At 46.8% G+C, this 16,521-nt stretch overlaps 1 protein-coding gene across 4 annotated transcripts in view; it reads left to right on the top strand.

Annotated features, from left to right (window-relative positions):
• The window catches only part of Tmem63c (transmembrane protein 63C), a 151,199-nt gene that overhangs the window by 56,892 nt on the left and 77,786 nt on the right, over positions 1-16,521 (top strand). For 2 of the 4 annotated variants that reach the window (XM_008840050.3, XM_008840067.3), the window contains exon 1: positions 7,238-7,339. The exons of 1 other annotated variant lie outside the window; for it this stretch is intronic. The gene's annotated coding sequence lies outside the window, so the exon portion shown is untranslated. Of the gene's footprint in view, positions 1-7,237; positions 7,405-16,521 lie in introns of those variants that run through there. One more of the 4 variants, XM_017799889.1, reaches the window with a different exon arrangement.

Raw genomic sequence — 16,521 nt, 5'->3', positions numbered from 1 at the left:
TAGTGAGTTCCAGGACAGCTGGGACTACAGGGAGACCCTGTCTCAAAAAAAAAAAAAAAAAAAAAAAAAAAAAAAAAAAAAAAAAAAGCCCGAGATCCTAATATGGGCCTGCTCTTTTAATGAGTCTTCCTTTGGCTGTTGGGACATGATACCCTGGATAATTGGACTATCACTTAAAATACAATGTGTTGGTTCTGCCTTGAAAATATTGTCCCTGTCAGCAGGGTAAATTCATATTCTGGGTTGTGTAGTAAAATCTGCAGTCTGACTCCTGTTATATTCCCCCATCCCTGCCTAGCAACGCTACCACCACCACCTAAGGCCATGAGGCACCAGAGATGTTCATGTGTGGCCCTCCTACCCCTGAACCTAAAACCATCAGAATTGTGTTGTGAGAAACAAGTAATGAGTGTCTTGCAACTCCCTTGCCATTTACTCTGTCACTAAACATTCACCTGGGCTGTGTGGAAAGGCCACTTACAGTCATGTAGGCCATATGTGGTTGGGCCTGGCTTTGGCAATTACAAATACTCCTGCAATGAAGGTCCTTGCAATGGAGGTCTTGTGGAGCCCAAGTAAGTTTTGCTGATGCAATGATTTCTAGATATCTGGCCAGTTGCCAGCACTACCCATGGACCAGACCACTCTGGCTATGAGGCCCAGCTTTTGCATTTCTTCCTTGTTTGGGCTAGGAACTCACTGAAAATTTCACTGATCAAAACTCCAAATCAAGCCAGGCATGGTGGCACACACTTTTAAACCCAGCACTAAGGCAGAGGCAGAGGCAGAGGCAGAGGGGCAGAGAGGGAGAGAGGCTGAGACAGGCAGAGGCAGAGGAAGAGAGGCAGCAGATCTCCATGATATCAAGGTCAGGCTGGTTTACATAGTGAGTTACAGGCCAGCTGAGGCTACAGGGAAACCCTGTCTCAAAAATAAAAATTCCACATCAATTGTTCTCAGTTATTATCATAAAAGGGAATGTGGACTTCACCCTCATAACCAGGGAAAGGATTTATTGAACAAGGCACTGCTCTAGATTCCAGACATAAAAGACTTCTTATCTTATAAAGGGCAGTATAAACAGCAATAAATCAAAATCTCCGTTTTGTGACCCTTGAGGGAAGGTGTTTCAGACAGCTGATTTTTTTCTGGATGCTGGAAGTCTTCTCTCTCTAACATACAAGGCTTATTTTAACTGCTTTTGATTGAGATTACTTTCTAAATATATCATTGCTCTCCTTTTCAAATAAAATATTTGGTCAATGATTTGGCACTGTCTCAGTGATGCTGGTACTCCAGACCTCTACTCAGGTCACCCCGAGAGTCAGGCTCCTCTTGTCTTACCTGGTCGGTCCTAGGGAAGAGGCCTTAGCCATCAGCACCAAGGGGGTTCCGGCATTTTCTTTCCCACTGTCCACATTCCAGTCTTCACAAAGGGGAAAGAGGAAGAGGAGGGCAGGTTGCTCCATTTTAAGGATTGCTTCCATCTTTACCCCACTGACTAGGACTTAGTCCATAGCTGCAGCTGGGGCTGGGATATGTAGTCTCTGGCACAGTTGCTGTGGCTGTGGGTTGCAACTTTCAGAGCCCTCCTGTTATGAGGAGAAGGAAAGGGCACCCTCAGCTCAGAGCAGTCACTGCCACCCAGATCTGTTGAGGTCATATGGGCTATGTATTAGTTTCTTGTTTCTGTGACAGGATACCTGGAAGGAAGGGTTTATTTTGGTTCATAATTGTAAAGGATATAAGTCTATCATGGCAGGGAAGACATGGTAGCCAGGGCAGGTCTGTCTGTTGCAGGGGGAGCTTGCCACATAGTTTGTTCACATCTTGGTGGATCATGGAGCAGAGAACTCTGGCCAAAGCAGAAGTGGCAATAGCCTTCAAGGCCTGCCCCAGAAAATCACTTCTGCTACCTAGGCCACCATCCCAAAAGTTCTACACACTCCTGAAACAGTGCCACCAGCTGCAGACCAAGTACATTTTGAAGCTCATGAGCCTGTTGGAGGACTTTTCAAATTCAAACCATAACAGGAGGTAAATGATGGTGGGTACCAAAGGAAGATACCAGGTGCTCTTGTACAGGAAAAGCACCCAACTTTGTCAATAGCTCCATTTGTGCTACTCAGAATCCTTTTGTTTCTTTTTTTTTTTTTTAAGATTGTATCTATTATTTCTATTTTATTTTATGTGTATGAGTGCATTGCCTGCATGTATGTAAGTGAACCTGTGTCATGCAATGTCCATGGAGGTCAGAAGAGGGCGTAAGAGCCCCTGCAACTGGAGTTTGGATGGTTATTAGCCTCCATATGAGTGCTGGGAACTGAACCTGAGTCTTCTGTAGCCAGAGGTCTTAACTGCTGAGCCATCTCTCTAGCCACCCTTTTGTTTCTTACTATTGCTCTAGACTGTGCCTCTAGCAAGACATTGGAAATTGATAACACAGTCATGAAGACAATAACACACATAGTTGTTCAGAGACAATAACCCAAGCCAGAAGCATGCCTACCCCAATCCACATGAGTGGCAGTGTAAGAAGTGACTGCAGTCCACAGGCATTGAGAACAAATGCCAAATCTTCTGTCACTCATTCCCACACAGCTCAGCACCTTCTACAAGGCTGACACTCACCTGGATGGTTTGTATTTGGTTGGCTGGGATAACCGGGGTCATCTCTTCCACTACTGCACAGCCCACCTGACATTTGCATGGGGCTCCTTCCTTTTCCTGCTGGAAGTCTCCTCCCAGGTAGCAAGACGCTTATGCAGGGATTGTGGGGTTTAGGCTCAGCAGTAGCAAGTTCTGTGGTGGTGGAGCAGAGAAAAAGAAGTTGCTCTTGTTCTCTTACTACATCACCCTAGCATAACAACAACAGCAATAGCTGCTATGTACACAGCATGTACTTAAGCCTCATGACCACCCTTAGATATTATTTTTAGTCCATTTTACATGTGCAAAGAATGCATCTCAGAGAGGTTAAGTCCAGTATTTAGGTGGCTCAGCTGGGACCTGAACTTTGGCCAAACAACAACTTCCTCTCCGTCTTCCTCCTCCTCCTCCTCCTCCTCCTCCCCCTCCCCCTCCTCCTCTTCTTCTTCTTCTAATTTTTTTTTACTGAGTTTTTGTGTATTTCATACAGAACATCTTTTTTTTTGGTCTTTTTGAGACAGGGTCTCCCTATAGCCCCATATAGTCACTATATAGACCAGGTTGGCCTCGAACTCGAGATCCACCTGCCTCTAACACTAATTGTAGCCAAAGACTAAATCTAACCCTAATTTTTGAGCTACTCTAACCCTGGCCCTAGATATAAACCTAACCCTGACACTAGTTTTAACTCTGACACTAATCCTAACCCTAACCATAATTGTGGCTCTAACATTAATGATAATCCTAACTCTGTATGTAACCCTAGACCTAACCCTACCTCTAACCCTAAGCCTAAATATAAACCTAACACTAACAACAGCCTAGCCCTAAACCTAACCCTAACTGTAGTCCTAACACTAACCCTAACCCTAGCCCTAGCCCTAAACCTAAAACTAACCCTAAACCTAACCCTAACCCTAGCCCTAGCCCTAGCCCTAAACCTAAAACTAACCCTAAACCTAACCCTAACCCTAGCCCTAGCCCTAGCTCTAGCCCTAAACCTAAAACTAACCCTAAACCTAATCCTAAACCCTAATGTAAATTTAACACTAAACATAACACTAAACACAATACTAAACATAACACTAATACAAAATCTAACCCTAACCCTATTCTTAATTCTAAACATAAACCCAGACCCAAACCGTAGCCTAACCCTAGCCCTAGACCTGATACTACACGTAGCCTGAATCCTAGCACTAGCCTTAAGGCTTAAAAATAGCCTTAATCCTAACTCTAATCATAACTCCAAAACTAATCTGAGACCTAACCCTAAACCTAACCCTAATATTATCCTTTGACCTTACCCTAACCCTAACACTACCTCTAGTCATAAAGCTGACTCTAACCAAATTTTAGCCCTAACCATAAACCTATGCCTATATGTGACCCTAACCTTAAGCCTAAACCTACTTCTAATCCTAAATGTAAGAGTAGGCCTAATCCTAACCCTAAACCTAACACTACACCAAATCATAAACCTAACCCTAACCTTAATTTTAACCCTAACCTTAAACCTAAATCTAAGCCTAACCCTACATGTAAGCCCTTCAGTGTGTTAGGTTGGCAATAGGGTTGTATTTAGTGTTAGGATTACAATAAGGTTTAATGGTAGGGTTACGTTTAGGGTTATGTGTTGGGTTAGACTTAGGTGTAAGTTTGCCTTTAGGGTTCTGGCTAGGTTCAGGGTTTGGGTTAGGTCTAGAGTTAGGGTTAGGCTTAGGTTTAGGTTTAGGGGTAGCGTTAGAATTAGGGTTAGGGTTAGGATTAGGGATAAAGTTATGTTGCCTCCTGAGTGCTGGGACCAAAGGTGAGCACCACCACGCCTGGCCCATACAGAACATGTTAATCATCTTTATACTCACTTCCCCATTGGCCCTCCCATAACACCCGCCCCCCCAGAATTCATACATTCTGTCATTTGGGTTAAGGCCTATCATGTCAAGTTAGTGTCCCCAGTTGTCCCTCAGTGCAAGTTCGTCTACTGAGATCTAGTCGGCCTATCTAGAGTCCCTCCCTTTAAGAAGAGCAGCTCTTTCTTACCCAGCAGTAACCAGCTGCCAATAATTCTATGATTAAGATTGGGGCCTGCTGTCCATTTCCACAGTTCTGTGCTGGGTTTTTGTCTGCTTGAGTTTGCATGGGACTTGTGCATGCTGACATCATTGCTGTAGGTTCGTATGAGAAAGGTTCCAGGACCTTATAGGACTCTTATTTCCATATGGTCACGTGCCTCCTCCCTGGTTTTTACAATTTGTCTGGCCCCTCTTCTGCAATGGTCCCTGAGCCCTGAGTGGGTGGATTTTAATATAGGAGACCTGTACAAGGATCACACATTCTGTAAACTTAAGGCTCCATATTTTGCACATAGTAAGAAATTACATTTGTCTGGGGATGTGACAGCCTTGGGGTTTTCTCTAAGATCTATGACCTCTGTGTATTTGACTGTTTATAATACCATACATGAGTTTCCTTCCATTTAGTGGGTTTTAAGTCTAATTAGGTAGCTGTTGGTTACCCCCAAGATAAAAGTGCTTCTACTGTACCAATGATGTTTGCTGTGTTGGTCACTGATGTGATTTTTAGGCCTTGAAGCTGGAGTTGGACCATTGATTGTTCTCCCTTACCAGTTTGGGTATGAGAGCTAGTCTTCAGGGGAGGCGGCTTCCAGGTGAGTTCCAGCTCCAGCTCCACTGCTCCAAATCCTGTGTCTGAAGTATGCCTGTCTTCAGCAATAATGTCTTACCTTCAAGTTCTGGGAGGCAATCAAGGGCTATCGCAATAGCCTGTGTAATTTTGGGAGTCTCTTGGACTACCACTCAAAGGAAGGTTTCTCCTGTCTGGCACAGTTTCTTGTTATGTAGCCTTCAGCTATATACACGGACTCATGTAGGGATATTCTATGTGTAATTTTTCAGTAGGTTTTTGGACTAATACAATTCCCTCTGGTTTTTTATACTAGCTAGGCACTATTTATCTCTCCTCTTTCTCTCCCTGTCTTACCCTTCCTCCTTGCCCTCCCCATTTAAAGTGTCCCGATTTTCCCCATTTCTCCCTTGATAACTCCTGTCTGCTATGGTCTCACCTGTCTTGAGCCCCTTCTTCCCATATATCCCCATAGTTCCTTGTATAGCCCTCCGTCTCCCCTCCCATTTGACTACCACCATTTTACACATTTCTCCCTTAGTCTCCTACTATTCCTTCTTTCCCTTTACCTTCCTGGTTCTCTTCCATTTTCCTGGTTCCTGTAGTTATATCAACATACATACTCACATATAAAGCTTGCAGTCAATGTTCTTAAATGCAGCTCTTGTATTTATCTGGTTTATCTCTGTATCTACCAGTCCTTTTAGAGAAGTGCACTGAAGAGTGTTAGAACAGAGGGACTTAGCCCATCTTACAGATGAGAGGGAAAAACAAAGATCAAGTGAGCTACTGAAGACAGCACAGCATGATGGGAGCTGAGCCAGGACTAGAACTCAGAACCCTGTAGCAACAGAATCACGGATGGTCTAAAGCCTTCTTGTGCCATGAATGAATAAATAAACGAATGAGTGAGTGGGCAAGTGAGAATACTCATGGCTAGACCTTGACAGATCTTGATCACTGTCTAGTGATTCAGCCTTGGGTTCTCATGGAGTGGCTGGGTCAGAAGAACTAGAGAGAGGAGGGCAAAGGGTTGGAGGAACAACAGGGGCATGGTATGGGAAGACAGAAGCAGGGTGCACAGGTTGGTGGGGGTGCCAGTGCTGCTGGTAATGAAAACTCAGGAAGGCACAGTTACCCTCTGACCCCTCCTCCAGTGTCTCATGACCCAGTCTCACACTGTTTCCTCCATGGCCTTTTAATCATATTGCTAACAGTGCTGACAACATCTTACCATTATGATATGTTATTCAGCAGTGGCTCATTAGCTATTGTACTGAGAGCTCTCCATAGTAAAACATCTATTAAACAAATGTGCCTAGGCCCTGCCCAGGAGAGAGAGAGGCTGTTGACTAAGGCCTTTTACTTTGCATACTGATCTTGGGGTGACAGAGGGAAACACCTGGCATCTGCCCCCAGGTTCAAAACCAGCCTCCATAACAGGTCTTTGGTGAAAATGGAAACCCACTTAAGGAGCGGGGCTAGGCAAATTGGACCCAGACCCTGCCCACACCCCTGGGCCTCCTGGGCGCGGTTGTAACCAATTTATATATCTCATTTTCACTGGAGAAGAGGGAGCCAAACTGGGATGTGGTTCTAGGGCGGGGCAGAGTGCTACGCTACCTTAACCGGGTTATGTCTTTCCTTGTTTCTGGCTGGAGGTGCTGGGAGGCCTCAGAGGACGGTTTGAGGCGTAGGAGAAGGTGGGTGGGCAAGGCAGCTGCCAAGAGCCTCAGTCACTGTCGGTGCAAACCACAGCCAGGGATCAGCAGCCTTCTACATTCGCTAAGGTCATGTGTAGATGATTTCTGGTAGCTACAGGAAGGATCTCGGAGGCAGAGCCTGGATCTCTACCTACGATAATCTACCCCGGTTCCCCCGACAGGTCCGAACAGCGTGGGGCGGGGCCAAGGTTGACTGCTGCTGGGAGGAGCCGGGATGCCGCTACCGTGGTGATGCAGAGGGGAATTTGCTGACAATCCCTTGCCAGGTGGAGCAGCTTCACCAGGGCGCGGAGGAGGACCAGCCGGCAGTCTTCTCTCAGGTAGAGTGTGTTGCTGACAGAGCACCTCGCCTGGGGCTGGCCATCGTGCTGAGGGTTCAGATGTGGTGAGCTCAGGGACTGTCGCGGCGGGGAGAGGGGGCGAGAATCTGGGTTCTGGACCGGGGAGGGGGCAGGGAGAGATCGCTTGCTCCAAGCTTTCCATCCCCACCCCCCGACCTCGGACTTGGGGTGAGGAGGGTGGAGAGGACTGCGCCACAGCGCCTTACACGCTGGCCGTTTCCTGGCATGTACCTAAGAAAGAATGAATAGCAGTCCCCTAGGGAGGGCGGTGGCTTAGAGGACCCCTCTTCCTGGGATGCAGGCATGGAGGTAGGCGGGAGGTGGGCGGGAGGCTTTCCTTGGGGTGCCTGCCTCTGTCCTGACTACCTGTCAGGACACCCTCATCCATTCCAGGAACTCCCTGGGGCTCTGCTGCCCACTCACTGGACTGGGGTGGGAGGAGGCCGTCCTCTCCACTGTTTCTATAATGACAGCGTCACTGCTGGGTTGGGTGGCGGGGGTTGGGGGGGTGTCTCCCATTCTGGGCAGCCTGAGTTCCGGGGCAGAAGAACTCTGGGGGCAAAATATGCCACCTTTTCCTATGTGTTTTCAAAGAACGGTTCTTACCTCCAACCTCACCTTGAATGAAAGAAAAACTTTGGTTTTGTTTGAAAACCCTGGGTAAACTGAGGTCTGGGGGTGCTTTGATTTGACTGAGGCCACTTGGCATGTCCACAGGCACAGTCTTCCCCCTTTGGAGGGGCAGGGGCTATTCTTGCTTTGAAGAGGCCTGGCTCAATCTGGGCTGGATCCCCACCCACTGTCTCCCTTCCCCATCCCTAAGGATACAGGGAATTAGAGCTTCTTCAGGAGTCAGGGGTGTGAACACTGCAAATTGCTAAGAACTACCCACCTGGGCTATAGAGGTGGTAAGGGGATCTGTGCTATCCCTGTGGGCTCAGGAAAGGAATGAGAGGTGGCTTCCTGCAGAGGAAATTCCCCCAGCTTTTATGCCATGTGTCAGTCTTGATGGAGGCCCAGGAAAAGCTCTCGGGAAGTGGGGTGGTGCTGAGGAGAACAAGGAGATGGACTCTCCTTCAGAAGTCATGGTGTTTGCTCCTGAAGGGTCAGGGAGTCTGTTGAAGGTCATGCCTTCTCCCAGTTTCCCTTCTGTGACATCTTATTCTTGTTCCCTCCAACTGCTGTCCTTTGGAGAAGTGGATTCTATTGGATCTGCTGCCCTCCCAGGAGAACTTTTCCTCAGGATTAGCTTGTCTTCTTTCTTTCTCTTTGAAGGTAACTGAGGCAGAAAACCAGTGATTGCATTTTAGACCCAGGACTAGCTATCAGTCTTGTGCAGATGAGGAAACTGAGGCACAGAGAAGCAGTGGGTTGCTCCAGGCCTCTCACCTGAATACTTCAGGGAAGACTGAAGAGGCCTATAAAGGCCTCCACTGACCCAGCTTGGGAGGTGAAGCTGTGAGTGTCCTCTGACAGATATGAAGTGACAGGGGACAGCTCCAGCTTGTTCTCCTTCAAGCCATGCTAAGTTACTTGGGAATGAAACAACTTGAAGAGGGGAGCTGGAGTCCCTTGGTTATCTTCCCAGGGGTATACTGTTCTGTGGACCCATCAGAGTTAAAGACAGATGTTCCTCCTATTCTGGTAGCAGCAGGAGCCGAGAAGTAGCTGAAAGCAGGAACTCTAGGCAAGGGGACCAGCTGTCTGTCCGTCTGTCCCACAGCCCATCAGAACAGGAGATTCTGCCTAGTGAAAGGTATTACCATGTACTGGGATCACCACTGGTTGCTTTCCAAAGACACCCCCTGACCACAGAGGCTTTGAAACTAGGCCTCAATGATAGGGGTATGATAGATGGTCACTGGGACTCTCTTGGGTGATCTGTGAGAAGGGATGGGCTCTTCAGAAAACCAGATTGGAGCCAGCTGCTGTGGGGTGACAGTAGAATGCCAGAAAGGAGAGGACCTACCCACTACCACCTCCACTGGGGCCCTTCTCCAGTGTCACAGTCCATAAAGCCAGTGGTGTATGTCTCTCTCAGCCTAGCCATGTAGGGTCAGGCTTCAGAGAGCCTTCACCTCACTCCTCAGGTAGAAGGCTTGTAGAACCTAGGGCCTGTTCTCCAAGAATCCCTATTGACTGACACTTTGCCCCAAGTTACCCTACCTGACAGCAGGACATGAAGACATCTTCTCCAGATGGGTGGGAGGGCTTTGGAAAGGAGTCAAGTATTTATTACAGATAGGAAGTGTTATTCCCGGAGACTCCGGCCTACATGGAAGCCATCTGTTTCCTGCCTCCATGGCCATTCCCTCTACCAAGGATGTTCCCTCTCTCTCTGTGGCCAGTGTAGAATCTCTTCCAGCCTTTGAAGGCAGACTGGCTCTCCCAGCCCACTTCCAGTTGTGTTGTAGCCTTTGAGGGCTTCTTTCCCTCACTTCCTCAGCTGACTGTGCTATTGATGTATTTAATAGTGTTCCACCCAGAGATGCTGGTGTCTAGGGGCACAGTGGGCTTTCTTACAGTCCTGTACCCCCCTAACAACCCTCCAACCCCACAAACTCTTTACTCTGGCCCTTTCTGGGAGGCAGCTGGATGGAAGAATCATGAAGATAATGGATGGAAAGTGCTGGGAGCTCTTTGCAGTGTTCAGGTTGCAGGAATCCATGTGGCATCCAGGCCACGGGTAGGCTTGTCCTGAGAAGGGCCATGATGAAAGCGCTTAGGGGAAGTGCTCAGCAACCCAGTGAGATCAGTAGCTTTTAGTGCCCTGTCTTGCCTACTGGGGCCCTCTGCTCTTTCCTCCCCTTCTCTTGGGAGAGCAGAGGTTTGAACAGCTTGTTCACCCATCAGCATGTGTGGTATGCACAGGACCCTACTTCCTTGCCCATGAGTTGGCAGGGCCACAGCGGAGGCTAAGATGAGGACCTGAGGTCACGGACATGAACATATGGGCATTGAATAAAGTATCAGTGTGTCATTGTTCTAGATATGTCTAGATTATCCAGGGCCAACTGAGGGTGGCTTTTAAGAATATCCTGGGGGCTGGAGAGATGGCTCAGTGGTTAAGAACACTGAATGTTCTTGCAGAGGACCCAGGTTTGATTCCCAGCATCCACATGGCAGTTAACAACTGTCTGTAACTCCAGTTCCAGGGGATCTGATGCCTTCTTCTGACCTCCACGGCATTGCACAACACAGGTGTACTTATACACATGCAGGCAATACACTCATACACATTAAAAATAAAAATAAAATATTTTTTAAAAAGAATATCCTGAAGCCAGAACTTCATGTGTTATGGAAAGTTACTCACCCAAGCTTCTATGTTTCTTGCCAGCACCCCCAAGGCTAGGACTGAGACATGCAGAGCCTATGCAAGATGGGGAGGGGTGCCCCATCATCACCTCCTTCCTCCTCCTGGTCATTAGTGATGTTCTCAGGGAAATGGAGGGGCAGACCCACTTAGAAAATCAGGGCTTAGACCCAGGAGTCCTAGGATCCCAGCTTCAGCTAGTCCTACTTTTCCACTCTCCTGTCTTATACCAGCCCCTTCAGGTGAAGACCAGGGGCGCTGGGCCAGATGGATGAGTGATGGTGCATCTCTGGGCCTTCATTTCTGCCGAGTCAGCACCTCTGGTGTCCTCAGAGGATCAGAGATAGAAAGGCCAGGACAGCTTCTAGTGGGAAGCCAAGCTGTCCCTGTCTCATCCCTGAGTGGCCTTGCCAAAGGAGGTGGCCCTGGTCACTCAGGGATGAGAAGGGGACAGCTTGACTTCCTACTAGACCCTGGAGACAGGAGCCTTCTCACTGTGGCTAAATCTTCCTGAGATAGTACTCAGAGGAACACTGGCCTCAGGCCATGCCCTGGCCTAAGAACAAGGGATTGTAAGGTCTTTGGAGAGTCAGAGAAGCAACACTGTCCAGTCAGTCAAGGAGGTGGTTGGGTTATTGACAGTGGGGCTGCATCACCTCGGATGTCTAAGTGGCAGTGATTTGACCATGGGCTCAAAATGCTGCAGAAGACAATTGGACATGCACTCAGGGTCCTGTGGGGAGACCAGCCACACTTCTTGGGACTTGAGTATGGAAGACCCCATCACAATGTGGACAGGAGTTACTGGGAAGCTGGGTTTCCACCCGCATCATTCCCTACTTGGTTCATTTCCATAAGATGAGCCTTCATTTGCAGTGCTGGGAAATGATCCCCTTGCTTAGGGCCCTCAGGAAGATGGATGGGAGGATTTCAGAAGGTTCCTGGGTGGTACATGGTGAATGAGTCCTGTTTCCGTCTGTTTTCCTCTTTACTACTAAGTGACCAGCTCTCTAGGGACCTTTGGGATGACAGGCCATGCTTTGGTGGCTCCACACAATGTCCAATAATTACTGGCCACCATGTAAATTCCTGTAGGTACCATTAAAATTGAGTGAGTCCCTTCAAAAGAGCTTTGGGTCCCTGAAGGTAAGGGGAGTGGGGAGGGTCAGCTTGGAACCCAAAGACATGTACAGTAGTGGAGAGGGGGGTCTTATATACAGTTTTTGTGCCAGAAACCCCTCTTAGCCAGGGTGCATGCTCAGGTATGACCTGTGGAGACCTCGGACACAAGACCAGGGATCATGAGGTCCTGGTGCTCTGTGGTTTCATGTGCCTAGTTATTACTTCTGAAGCTTCTCCAGGCTCTAGGGAAGAAGCGAATCAAGTGAATACCCACTTCATAGAAGGGAAGACTAATGCTTTGAGAAGTGGTATGAGCCACAACTGTGTGTAGTAGCCACAAGGGTCTGATCCCAGAGGCCATCGAGGAGCTGTCCTCCCCAGCATGCAGACACATCCTTTGCTGTGCTGTTAGTGGTTTTGCTGAAGTTGCTGAAGACCAAAGGTCTTGGAAGTAAAGGTTGCTCCTTTCTCCCCTTCCCTTCCACTTTGGGCAAGGTGCCTAGAGCTGGGGCAGCTGAAGGGCAGCTCCTGTCACGAGAGCAGGGGAAACGGAAGGATAGGATTCCTACCCCATGCCCATGGGGGCAGAGGAAGAAGACCCAGGCTTCACTCCTGCCCACAGCGGCTCCTCAAGACTGCTGATGGCTTTGTGCACAGCAGCCAGGGTGTAGGGGGACAGGAAGCCTTGCTCTGAGAACTTCAGGGTCAGGAGAAACCTTCTCCTAGCACCCTCTAGTGGGCCTGGAAGAGAAATCCTGATCTTTTCCCATGTTGGGGAGAACAGCCTTTCTTACCCAGGCCTCATCAGGCAGGATACCCCAGTGATTCTACCTGCTAACTGGTCATCTTTGAGCCTAGCTCTGCCATGGGCCCTCCTCACTGACCTCAGAGCCTTCCACTGAGGGCTCATCTGGGGTCAAGACCACCCCTTACACACTGTGCTCTCCGCTCAGGCTGGTCACCTTGAACTTGTCATAAAATACCCCCGCTTTTCCTGTTCGCATTCTTAGCTCACCTAAGAAGTATAACTGGCAAAGTAGAATCACTTTCTGACCTGTGTCCAGGACTATTCCACTCATCTCCTCCCTTTCTAGACCTTGTTCCCATTTGTATATCTTCCTATCCTTTTAAAGTGCAACTCACATGCCACCTCCTCCATGAAGACTTCCCTGCACCTCAACCAGCAAAGGTCTTGAAAGCCTTAAGTGCGTTCAGTACACTGAGCCTCTCTTCTCCTAGACAGTGAGCTCATCCCTTCACTCAGCAAGTGTTCTCTGAATGCCAGTCACACATACATCCCCCAATAACCCATAGGGAACAGGGCAGGGAAGGAAGGAAATAGAGAAGAACAATATTATTCTGTAATAATGGCAGTGCAGAGTGCCGGGGGACATTGTAAGGGTGGGGAGAGCTGCAGCTGTCTGTGCTTTATGACCAACAGTTTCATGTCTGGTGTGTAATAACCTAGAGACACTCATGCCTGTGTGGAAGGGGGCAGTCTCAAGGATATCTAGAGCAGCAATACCTGCAATGCAAAAATAGGTCTTCGTCTCTACACCAACAGTGATGGAAGGGGCAACAGAACTATGGTGCATGCTAATCAACACAGGCAGATTCCAGGGGGAGTCATTAGCTGTGTTTATTCATTCATTTATGGGGTTTTTGTTTGCTTGTTTGGTTGGTTTTTTGAGACAGAGTCTTGCTGTGTAGCTCTGACTGGCCTGGGATTTGTAGCAATCCTGCTTTAGCCTCTTGAGTGCTAGGATTACATGTATATACCATCATGTTGGCTGGGGGGTTTTGTTTTGTTTCAGTCTGGTTCTATATTGTTTTTTTGAGACAGGGTCTCTTGCAGCCCAGGCTGTCCTCTAACTCCCTGTGTAGAAGAAGATGACTTTGAATTCCTGATCCTTCTGCCTCCGTTTCCCAAATGTCAAGATTATAGGCATGCATCACCAAGACCGACTGGGAATTTTATTTTATATAAATTATATTTTGACAAAATATGTATGTATTCTGTATCACTGTGAATAAATCTAAAAACTGCATAAAAAGGAAATGAAAGAGCTGGGCGTGGTGGCACATGCCTTTAATCCCAGCACTCCGGAGGCAGAGGCAGGTGGATCTCTGTGAGTTCAAGGCCAGCCTGGTCTACATAGCAAGTTCCAGGACAGCTAGGGCTACAGGAAGACCCTGCCTCAAAAAGCCAAAAAAAAAAAAAAAAAAAAAAAAAAAAAGGAAATGGAAGAATACCACCATTAGTGACAATTTAAGACTAATAAAATTATAAAACAAGATTGTATGGCTGAGAGAGATGAAGATGAACATTGAATAATACCTACAGGCCTATACACCACCTGTGATGGTTTCTTGGGAGAGGAGACAAGTCTGCAAGGGAAAGGCTTCTACTTTGCCAGGAACTCTTCATTACACACACACACACACACACACAAAACCTGAAGAGAAAATGATGAAAGTTAATATGTGTTGATTAGACTGGTGTTATTCTTTTACCTTTCTGTTGTTTAAATTAATTTTTCAAAATAATAATAATAAAAAGGAATTTTACTTGTCAGAGGAAAGGTACTGATTCCTCCCTAGGAGGCAGGAGAGGATCCAGGAGGAGGAGACTACAGGGCATTGAGGGAAAGATGAGTGTCAGCAGCCTTAACTGGTGTAGAGAGCTGGAGAAAGGAGGTGTAGGGGGACCCAAGTCAGGTAACATGTGCAACGGCATTGCACCTTTGTGTGTGTGTGTGTGTGTGTGTGTGTGTGTGTGTGTTTTAAATTATTTATTTAATAACCACATGAGATGGCTCAGAGACTAGGAGAACTGTCTACTCTTATTGAAAACCTGCGATCAGTTCTCAGAATGCACCTGACAGCTAACAACCATCTATTACTCCTCTTCCAGGGGAGCTGAGATCCTGTTCTGACCCTTATGGGGAATTCAGGAAATGCACACATGTGGTGCATTTATAAACACACAGGCAAAGTAAACCCTATAAGACATAAAATTAAATGAGGTTTTAAAATTTAAAAAATATCTCCATTTCATTATTAAAATACACAGTTTCATACAGAGAAATTCATTTTTAATGCAATTGACATTAAGATGTTTGCACATGCATTTCTAATCTCTATATATCAGATTATTACTAGTCACAGTTGGTTACTTTCTGAACTCCTTGGCATCTGAGCATGGATATAAAGTCATCAGGTAGATTTCAATGGTAATGTTTTTCACATCTGCTAATTATTAGGGAGCAAATTTTTATACTTTGAAGAATTATTTTTTTTAATCGTTTTTTTAAAAAGTCTTTTTTTGGTCTTTTTGAGACAGGGTCTCCCTGTAGCCCCAGCTGTCCTGGAACTCACTATGTAGACCAGGCTGGCCTTGGCCTCCCAAGTGCTGGGATTAAAGGTGTATGCCACCACGCCTGGCATTTTTTATCTACATGATTAGAAGAAGCATTTCACTACAGCTTTAACACATTCAGTAACACACTCCAGAGCAGGAGTACATCTCTTTCACAAGTGGTTGCAAGTTTCTAGGTTCACAGTTGAATTAATACAGTTATACAATATTGAACTCATATAAGCCCTGTAAGACATAAAATTGAATGATCTTAAAAAAGATCTCCATTTCATTTTAGACTATATTGTTCCTTGCAGAAAGACTCATTGTTTTTGCTACTAACACTGAGATGTTGGCACATGCATCTCTAATCTGTATGTATTTGATTATGACTAGTCATAATCGGTTGCACTCGGATCCTTGGTGCCTGTATATGTCTATAAAGTCACCGGGTAGATTTCAATGGTGATGTTTATCACCTCTACTAATTAACATGACCTTAATTTCCATGCTTCCTCCTCAAATATAATACATTTGAAAAAATTTGTTGATTTTTTTTTGCGTGTGTGTATATCACACAGAACATCCCAAACCATCTTATTCAACTATACACCCACTTCCCAGATGGCACCCTCCCATAGCCTCCCTCCCCCCCCCATTAGAGCCCTTTTACTCTGATATCCCTGCTACTGTCTGCTGTGGTGTCGGCACTCCCAGCCATTTCCCACTACTTGCCCTTCTGGTGAACCTAGTCAGCCTATCTAGAGGTCTTTGTTTTAGGAGGGTCAGCTGTTCCTCATCTAGCAGCAATCAGTTGTCACTAGTCCTTTAGATAAGATTGGGGTCTGCTGTTCATTTTCCCAGTTCTATGCTGGGTTACTATCTGGGAGTCCCTTTGGTCACCCTGGCCAACAACTCAAAAGAAGGGATATCTCCTATCTGCATTGTTGCTGGTTATGTAGCCTTTAGCTATGCATATGGACTCTTAAGAAATTATATTGGCCCCTTTAATCTTTGGTTATACTTTCCTTTTGGGTGTTTAAGGCAAGACAGTTGGCCCAGATAAACCAATTTAGTTTTACTCTTAAGATCATTTGAGGATCTGTTCCTTGGGAGTCACATGGGCTTAGGAGGAGCCCCTGGCTCCTTTCTTTTACCAGTTCCACCTATGTGAAGATAAGTCAAAGGTCCTGCTTGACAATGGTTGGCTTCACTTGGAAGCATGGAGGAAATGTTTCCTATGTGTTGACCCTCCTCTTTGTAGACTGGACACTGATTCAAGTCCATCTGGTGGGGTCCCCATGGCCTCCTTGATCAAGAGGACAGGTGACTCACCATAGTTACAGGACATTTTGAGAGATGCTC

The sequence above is a fragment of the Nannospalax galili genome, unplaced genomic scaffold (genome assembly GCF_000622305.1).
Source record: "Nannospalax galili isolate Female #2095 unplaced genomic scaffold, S.galili_v1.0 scaffold330, whole genome shotgun sequence".
NCBI classification, from domain to species: Eukaryota; Metazoa; Chordata; class Mammalia; order Rodentia; family Spalacidae; genus Nannospalax; species Nannospalax galili.
This window is presented reverse-complemented; position numbering and strand designations above follow the sequence as displayed.